General features: G+C 40.8%; 1 long non-coding RNA gene across 1 annotated transcript in view; it reads right to left on the reverse strand.

Annotated features, from left to right (window-relative positions):
• Positions 1-2,891, reverse strand: part of LOC107835256 (uncharacterized) — a 4,939-nt gene extending 2,048 nt beyond the window's left edge. Inside the window, exon 1 of the long non-coding RNA XR_001661076.1 lies at positions 2,880-2,891. This is a non-coding gene — a long non-coding RNA (uncharacterized LOC107835256). The remainder of the gene's footprint in view (positions 1-2,879) is intronic.
• Between the last annotated feature and the right edge of the window lie 3,534 nt (positions 2,892-6,425).

The raw sequence follows: 6,425 nt of genomic DNA on the forward strand, positions 1-6,425 counted from the left end.
ACATGTCTCTCAGACACACATTGTCCTCCACTGAGACAGGAACAGTCCAACATCTGGATTGCAAACTGCAGTGGATGTAGGAAGGACAGTTGGTGCTGCTGCAGCACAACTCATTTCTCCAAACACAGGAAAAGCTCCAACAGAGAGGAGAAAGGAAATCCCTCAGTAACAACCTGAAGAAACTCACTGAAGCCTAAAAGGACATCAGGAAACTAAGGAAACATTTCTGGAAGCTCAACCTGATTTAATAATCAGCATTAAAATCCAGTGTTGTGTCCAGTATATTTTACATGATAAGTGACTGATTTACAATTAAACGTTAAGCATAATTTACATGATTATTACTAATTGAACTGAACATGATTGTATTTAATCACAAAGGTGAAGTGAAATATATTTAAGTGATTTATTTGAATAGAGGAAGTCTTTTATTTTGAAGGATGCTTCAGGATCTGCTTCTGTTTTGTCACCATCTTGCTTTGTTGACATTTGGTTGCTATGGTTACGAGCAGCTGTGGCCGTTTTTCTCCTCAATAAAACCTGAGCAGAAAGGTTCAGTAAAGACAGACGAGCCTCCGTCTGGTTTGAAGAAGCTTCACTCCGTAACATTTTGGTGCTGAAACCCGGGAATAAGGACTTTTTAGATTTTCCTGAAGAAGTGAAGCTCAGGCTCAGTTTAGCAGATCCATGACCTAATGGAACGTCCCAGAATCGATTCAGTTTCTGCAAAATGAAGTGCAAAGCAGAGAACGGGCTTCAGCTGACCAGACCAGGCCACACGGTGAAGAGCCACAACACCAGCATGTGGGTAAACCATCCTCTGGCTGGGATCAGCCTATGGAGCATCCACTGATTTACTGCAAACGGTTCAGGCTGCAGGACCAGAGGAGAGAAAAATAACTGGCTGTCTGTCAGATGGAGGCAGCAGCGTAGTTTCATTCACAGAGACATTGTCTGAGCCCCAGGACGGCCAGTTGGGAGGCAAGAGACACTAAACCTCCATGATTTTGGTTCCACCACTCCTGGAGTAGAGAAACGCAACACAGAGAGAGTTCAGCTTGAAAATGTGTGGAAAACTGAACAGAAACTCAAAATAGATGCTGCAGAGCAGGGGTCCCCAACCTACGGCCCGCGGGCCGAATCCGGCCTGTCTCCCCATTTGGTCCGGCCCCCTGAACAATACCAGAGAGCATTCAGAGTTTTTTACCGTATTTTCTGGACTATAAGCCGTTTATATGTGGATTTTTCTTCAACCACCAGGGGGCTCTTTAGCAGGAAGTACGCCGCCACCGTCAGAAAGGCTTACAGTATTTAATTATGCCGCATGAACTGATCAGTAGATTACTGCGAGGGAACGCAAAAGAAAAAAGTTCCCATGTCCTCTGGAGGGCTCCGTACTAAAACTCCCAGGAAAAAGTTGCACTGATGCAAATTCAGCATCTGGTGCTACAAACTCTGAAGTCTGAGGTTTAGTGGATCTGAAACTCTGGGGCCAAACACAAGTCTATTTAAATTCTGTTTTATGTCAGTAATGTTACTATGGAGGGAAATGCAGAGCGGACATTGGATTCACACGTTTATGGCTTTCTATCATGATGCAGATTCTTAATTTATTAGTAATAAAAAGTATGAAGTTTGAGTCAGAGGAACCTGCAGAAACCTTTGCTGTCAGAACTTTAAATGTGCTGTAATGTCCACATAAATGTACCTACTAGCTGTGGATTTCTGGTATGTTTTTCTGGCTGAAACACTCAGTGGATTGTCCATTATTCCATTATTCTTTTTTTAATACATTTATTCCTCTGCTCTAAAGATGTCTTTGGTTTTCCCAAATAATTGTAGTTCAAAAACAATTTGAAGTTTATTAGTTTAATTTTGACATGCTGAGGTTTTTGTTTTGATTTTATGCTCATTTTGTCCTGATACTGTTGCTTTCTACCATGTTCAATTCACCTCTGTTCTGCACATACATGCTGGCATCATGAGCCCAGTGGTTATATTCAGTTTCAGAACAGCTGAAACACTGAGAGCCTTTAAACCTCAGCTTAAAACCCTCCTGTTTACAGTTGTTTATTAGGGTTAGTGAGGGTTTTAATGTCTTCAGTGTTTTTAATGTTTTTACCTTTTTATCTGTTTCACTGTTTATTCAATGACTCTGTTTTTAATTATGTAAAGCACTTTGCTGCTGAAATGTGCTATACAAATAACATTTGATGGATTCGTGATGCATTCATGAGACTAAAAGTTTGAATGTTCAGATCTGCTCAGGGTGACTTACATATTTTAATGTCTGAAAATGTATCTGATCTCTTTCAGAACATCACCTGTCTGTTATCACCTACATAAGCTCTGGTGAAGGGGATCATCGGCCAACAAGCTTTAGATTTCAGTGGCTAATTGGAAGTTGCACTGTAAAAAAAAACCTGTAAAAAAACGGGTAAATGTACTGTAGAAATTTTACGGAATTTACCGTTTTTAGTTTTAACAGGTATTTCTACCGTATTTTCAATGTTACGCATTGCATCATGGGAACAAGAACCTTTCCGAAGCGCGAAAACTGGTCAGACGACATTTCAAGAGCCGGACCCTGCAACATATATCTTTTGGACTTCGGTTGGATGAAGAGTTGGAGTTATCTTTCTGCCACCTCCCTGGTAAAGTAAAATAAGTAAGAACACTTTATTTTCTGTGAATAATATTTTGTACTATTTGTAGTTGACTTGGTTTGACTTCGTGAGACTCCAGGAGTCTCACGATATTTTATACTTTTTTTTTTTCTTTTACAAAAAAGGTATATATTATTTTTTACAATGCTGCGTTTTCTTGTGTATTATAAAAGTAAAACACGGTGACTGCTGTACTACTGTTATTTATTTTACCAAACACAAAGTACCGGCCATTTTTTCAAGTCAAACTGAATGACAGTTGGCAAGCAACTTAATGGTGTGCATTACCGCTACCTATTGGGGGGCGAAGCAGCCGTTAGACTGGGGAGGGGACGGCTCGTGTTTCAGGGTTAAACTTGTTACATGTTCGATGATCTAATCAGGCATGTTGACATTAGGGTTAGGTTGATGAACTGTTACAGTGGGTCAGAAGCTTCTTGCCTCATATAAATTGTAAGTCAGTGGATTGTACATACAGATAGTTAATTTTCCTGTTTCTGAAATAGGAATAAACATCACTGAGAGTAAATAAAAGTGACGTTTGCAAAAAAAAATCTTCCAATTAGGAGTTTTTACTGAAATGCCTGCTTGCAAACTCATTATTGGTTATTGTAGCTTAGCTTAAAAACTATATAAATAGTACTGTTCTAAGTTTGTCAGAACAAATGATTTCATTTAATTGTTAAGAAAAAACAAATGATTGGAAGACTTGCATGTGTTGTTGTTTATATTTCTTTCTCCTGATATGGTTATTTTGTTTTCTCTCCTCAACAGCTGCATCCAGACACTCCTGAACTTTTCCTGGAAAGCAACTAGGCATCTTATTAATAGGTGTGAACATTTGTTTTTGTTTTACTCAACCTGTTAAACCTTTAGTTTAAATTAAGAAGTGTGTGGTGTTTTCTACAATAATGTTTTGTTGTGTCTTTCTAATAATGTCTAACGCAGCACTATGTAACTTATGATACAGTTTTTTTTACATATTTGTTGAAGCTGTCACTGTGTCGTGATATTGCATGAGAGATAATCTGTGGAAAACATGTAGCTCTTCTGTTAGCCAGTGCTAACTGGATTCAAACAGTCAGAACCAGGAGGCAGGTCTTAGCGTGTCAATCACAAACTCTTGTGGTGCTGCTCATCCCACTTCTCACTGATCTCTTGTGTTTGGCTACGCTGCAGCTAACAGAACCTGTCATGAATGTCAAGGCCAGTTAGCATGGACACCGATGACAGTGGATAAACGGTTTTCCTGTTATGGTAAGTTGATTGACAGCGCTAAGACTCTCCTCCTGTTTCTGATTGGTTGTTTTTGGTTGGGAGTGGTGAATTTCTTCAGATGGAAATAGTAGCTCAGGGAGAGTGGAGGAGTTTATTTTAACAAATTATACATAACATAAAATCATGACATGGTGACTTTATTTTAACAAATATGTAAAAATTAGTGTATGTTTTTATTTTCTCAAGAACGTATTTGTGTATATTAAATCTTCCCCAAATCCTTAATTTTGAAGATACAAAGAAGTTAGAAAGAGGAAGATGAACTACAAGGACGAAGACCAGTAACACCAGAACCACCAGTAGACATTTTAAAAAGTTGGTGCTGAACTTGGACTTCAAACTGTCCACACTGTCAGCAGATCCGATGCTGGTGGAGACAGAGTCCCAGAGCTTGGGGACAGTGGAAGTGAAGGCTCTGTCCACACAGGCCTTCAGGACAGTGTGGGACATCCATCAGGTTCTGATGACTGGATCTGAGGTGATGTGGACATGGAGGAGCTCTGAGATATGTGGGTGTGTCCATGTGGGATCCTCTCCTGGATGTTCTAGAGCAGGGGTGTCAAACTCAATTTCACCGAGGGCCACTTCAGTATATTGGCCACCCTCAACGGGCCACATTGACGGTACAAATCAGGAGTGCCCAGGTGCAGTCCGCTAGACTGCAACTTTTAGATGCATCCCTGCTAAAACACACCCCAGACCACAAGTGTCAAACTCCAGTCCTCGAGGGCCGGTGTCCTGCAACTTTTAGATGTGCCTCTGCTGCACCACACCTGAATAGAATAATTAGGTCATTAGCAGGACTCTGGTGAACTTACCTACACAAGGAGGAGGTAATTAAGCCATTTCATTCCAGTGTTTTGTACCTGTGGTACATCTAAAAACTGCAGGACAGCGGCCCTCGAGGACTGGAGTTTGACACCCCTGCCCCAGACAAAAGGTTGACTTCCCTCATTAGCAGCAACTCAGTTCTGTAGAGTCTTATGATGAGTCAATGATCCAGGTGTGTTAGAGAAGGAACGCATCTAAAGTTGCAGATGGTAGCTCTGGAAAACTAGACTTGGGCACCCCTAGCATAAAATGTATGAAAATACAATGTTAAAAATAAATTGAACACCTCATATTGTTAAACAACTCTTTGGAGCTTCTGGTTAGGAAGCGCATCCGAAACCTTTGTTTGAAATGGCGCCTTAAATTCAAGTCTCCATTACAGACCAGAGAAAACTAAAGAGAATGCAACGTTGTGTTAATCCATTTGAGGAGCCGGCAGTTTATCTTGAGGAAATAAATGACGATGCAAAAGTTAATTAGACTGTAACATGCGCAGTCCGCTGCTCAACCACTGCGGAGGCAGTTACGCTACGCCACTACGAAGAAATGGAAACCGCTGGAAGTAACTCATCCAGCGGATTTAACAAATGGAGCCTTCTTGGTGCACGTAACCCAGGAGAGCGGCGCTCTGGAGGAGCTGCAGACGTGACATCTGTCCGTTTCGGAGAAGCGAAAAAAAATAAATAAAAAATCCTTAAAGCGCACACCGGACCGCGCAGGGTAAAACACTCACAGAGTTCAGTTGATCTCTTTGGATCAGACAGATCCAACTGACTGATGAATTAGCGCAGATTTTTCTGCAGATAGGAACCAGGAGGAAGTTGTTCAGACCCAGCAGGTGAAGTGATGCTAATTTAATTTAATTTATTAAAAGTTATTGGGGCCTCAGTCAGTGGTTTTTGTCACTACGGAGTAAAATGTAGATACATTTATCTGCTCAATTTGTGATGGGATCTGGATTCACCGTGAATATTACCTAAACCGCATAAAATGCGACTAAATAGCCGATGTTAATATGATTGTAATTTCACGGATAAAAATAGTACATGACCGATTTTTTTTATGTTGTCGGTCAAGATAACGGATAACAAAAAAAGTCTAGCGCGACCTACCGCCCTGACACCAACTCACACACATCTTCATTCACAGTCTTACTTGTAGATCGATTTTTCTTTTCTTGGACGTTTTGATGTTAGCTTGTCGAAGTCTCAGTTTTATTCGCTGGTAAAATCAATAAGCAGCTTGAGGTGACTCTGCTGCTCTCTAGTGGCGAGAAGACGTAATGTTGGCTGGTAACAATCGGAATGCATCATGGGAAATGTAGTTTGTAGTCAATTCGTGCTCAAAACCTATTTTAAGTCAATCATGGACCTATAAAACGCTGGGGGGGCCACATAAAATGACATGGCGGGCCACATGTGGCCCGCGGGCCTTGAGTTTGACACATGTGTTCTAGAGGATTTAAAATGGATCCTGTAGATCCTGGAAGCCAGTGAGCTCACATTATATCTGTCCACACAGAGACAATCAGAAGGTAAAGGTCCATGAAGTGATATCTGGATGTGAGCAGTGAACCAGATGATCCAAGTAAAGATTTAATGTTCCTGCTGATCCACTAAGAAAGATTTAATGTTCCTGCTGATCCACTAG

Source organism: Poecilia formosa, unplaced genomic scaffold (assembly GCF_000485575.1).
Source record: "Poecilia formosa unplaced genomic scaffold, Poecilia_formosa-5.1.2 Scaffold1346, whole genome shotgun sequence".
Classification (NCBI taxonomy): domain Eukaryota; kingdom Metazoa; phylum Chordata; class Actinopteri; order Cyprinodontiformes; family Poeciliidae; genus Poecilia; species Poecilia formosa.